At 48.5% G+C, this 2,758-nt stretch overlaps 1 non-coding gene across 1 annotated transcript; it reads left to right on the forward strand.

Moving 5' to 3' along the window:
* Positions 1–278: 278 nt before the first annotated feature.
* LOC115803283 (small nucleolar RNA SNORA57) lies at positions 279–427 on the forward strand. The gene has a single exon (XR_004023969.1). It is a non-coding gene; the product is annotated as a small nucleolar RNA SNORA57 (small nucleolar RNA).
* The last annotated feature ends 2,331 nt before the right edge of the window (positions 428–2,758 follow it).

Raw genomic sequence — 2,758 nt, forward strand, 5'->3', positions numbered from 1 at the left:
CACTAGGCGCCCCAGAGAAACCTCTGTGACTGCATTTTCAACAGCCATTGCCTTGGTTCCCTACATTGTCTCATCCCCAGAGAGGGATAGCTTTTAACCTTAGGGAGAAGCACCTGGGGATGGGAGAGGATAGTGAGGAAGAAGGACCACCAGGGCCACATGTTGACGACCATCTCTCCTCGTTGATGCTTGTGCTTTCCACATTGCTTCCATTAATCTCTCTTTTTTATAATCTTGACAACTGTCCTGTCAACATGCCACCTTAAAAGTGCTCTTACCCTCCTTTTCTTGGCGGGGATCGGGCGTGCGGTCCCGGTCCACGTAATGTACGGAGGTAGAGGGAAAGGGCTCCGGCCCCCTTGGCGTCATGTCTTCGGTACCAGCGGCTTCCATTTCGCAGGTTCTATCCTCAAGCGCCGGGACACAGGGGAAAAAAAAAAAAGAAAGAAAAAAAAGAAAAAAATGGAAAACAAGAAAAATGTGGTCTTGTAGCAAATGTGCCCATGGAGACAGCTGCCCCTCTTCTCTTGGCCCACCAGAAGTTCATCTGCACCCTGTGCCTTCTCCTTGATTACTGAGTATTGCAACCTTGGAGCTTGAAGAGGTACCTTCTTGGGTCAAGGTGCATAGAAGATTCTCTGCTCTTTCCTCACTTTCTGTTCCCACCATCAACATTCTACAGCTATGGCCAACCGCGTCAGGCCCTACACACAACTTCATTCCATTGTGAGGTAGAGTTGGGAAATAAAGATGTAAGAAAGGAGACCAGGGTAGGGGGGAAGTGGGGAGAAATAAATCAAAGAAATGAGGAGCAGAAGCAGGCACTTCATCCCTGGAGAAGTAGCTCAGGAAGCTCTGCATATGGGAACAGGGGCAGGACTCTGCTTCCCCAAATGTGTCCTATAAAGTCAAGAATGATAGCAGCAGGAACCTCCACTGGAGGGTCCCTGGGGTCAAGTCACAGTGTTCTATCCCAGAGAGCTCAGCCATGGGAGAGAATGGAGCCCTAGGCAGGAAAATTCCTCCTGGTGGGAGAAGCACACTGTGTTCTCCTGCTCCAGAGAAATAACATTTCTCCTCCTTGTCCAATTCTTCCCTTCCTGCCTCGGTTGTCAGACACATCTGAGTGCCCCCCCCTCTGCCCTCCCTCCATATCACGTGAAGCTATGTATGGTTTCTTAGGAGTGGAGAGTTGCAATGACTCAGCCTGGCCACCTGCATCCATTTTCCAGCTCTTTGGCCTCTGGCGCATCCTTGGGGATGACCTCCACACCACAGAGCAAGATGTGCCATCTCTGCCTTTGCTGAATCCATATCCAAGAGGATTTTTCCACGATTTGTCACTTTCTGAGAGGGCTTACATAAAAAGTGTTTCCACGGCAAAGCAAAAAAATAATCAACGGAATTTAGAGCAATCCTAGAAAAGGCTCGTCCAGTGGAGAAGAGAAAGTTCCCTGCCCCAACTGAATCACTACTCCTGCACGGTCCTGATCCTGCAGGAACCCAAGAGCCCTCGCTCCTATGAGAAGGGCATCCTGGGACCCACACCCCAACCTCTTTCCTCAAGGCAGCATGGAAGTCCTTAGCTCTCGTGCAAAGCTGCCAGGGAAGCAGATAGAAAGTGTCCTCCTGTCTCATTATTCTCCAGGTGCTGATAGCACTGATTAAACTGACTTCAGCCCAACCTTTTCTCCGAGCTCCAGTCTCATTTCTCCAACTGCCTACTTGACCCACTTGGATGTCTAATAGACATGCCCAAGTCTGGATTTCCTCCCTCAAACTCCAAAACTTCTCTGCTTGCAGTCTCCATATCTCTGTTAATGGCACCACTATTCACACAGTTTCTCGAGCCAGAAACATGGGAGTCATACATGGAGTCTTCCTTGCCTACCACATCTGATCTTCCTGTTCTATATCCAAAATGCGTCTCCAGTGTCATGACATCAGATCTCTCAGCTGAAAGACTGCAATAGTTCTTACCTGGTCTCCCCGCTTCCACGGGGCCCTCTCCAATCTACTGTCCCCATAGCAGCTAGAGTAATCTTTCAAAAATATAAATCAGATCACATCAGCCCTTATCTAAGCCTTTTCCCTTTCTAACTTTTTTACCATGACCAAAAAGCTGTGCATTAATATGTCTCCCGCCTACCTCCCTAGTCTCATTTCATGCCACGTTCTCATTTGCAGTACTTCAGCCATGCTGCTTTCCATTCCTGGAACACGTTTTCTTTCCCATCTCAGGGCCTTACCATATTTTATTTCCTGCTGCCTGTGCATTTTTGTCCCTCCACCATATCCTTCAGATCTCAGCTTAAATGTCACTTCCTCAGAAAGCCTACTCCCAACATCCTTTCTAAATAGGTCTCCCCTCTAATTCCTTGCTGTTCTCTTTTGCTGGCCCATTTATTTCCTATATAACACTTAGCCAGCTAGCGTTAATTATTGTTTACGTGTTTATCATCCATCTCCCCTGCTTTTTTCTGTCATCCCCACAAGAATGAGGCCAGGCCCAGAGGTGGACACGTCAGTGACTCCGGCTAAGTGGTGCTGAGGGGACAGAGGCAGGGCACAAGGGTCCCTGAGGGAAGAAACCACGTCTGACTTGTTTATCACGGTATTCTCATTGCACAGCACAGAAACTGGCAGAAGCATTAACTGAGTGACTGGACGGATGAGTGGGTGGGTGGGTAGGTGGATGAGGGAATTTCAGCCTTGGGCAAAAATCTATAGGAACCATGTCCGAGGAAGAGGAAATGAT

The sequence above is a fragment of the Delphinapterus leucas genome, chromosome 7 (assembly GCF_059928025.1).
Source record: "Delphinapterus leucas isolate spDelLeu-1000000601 "Yukka" chromosome 7, BTC_Dleu_Yukka2, whole genome shotgun sequence".
Taxonomy (NCBI): Eukaryota; Metazoa; Chordata; class Mammalia; order Artiodactyla; family Monodontidae; genus Delphinapterus; species Delphinapterus leucas.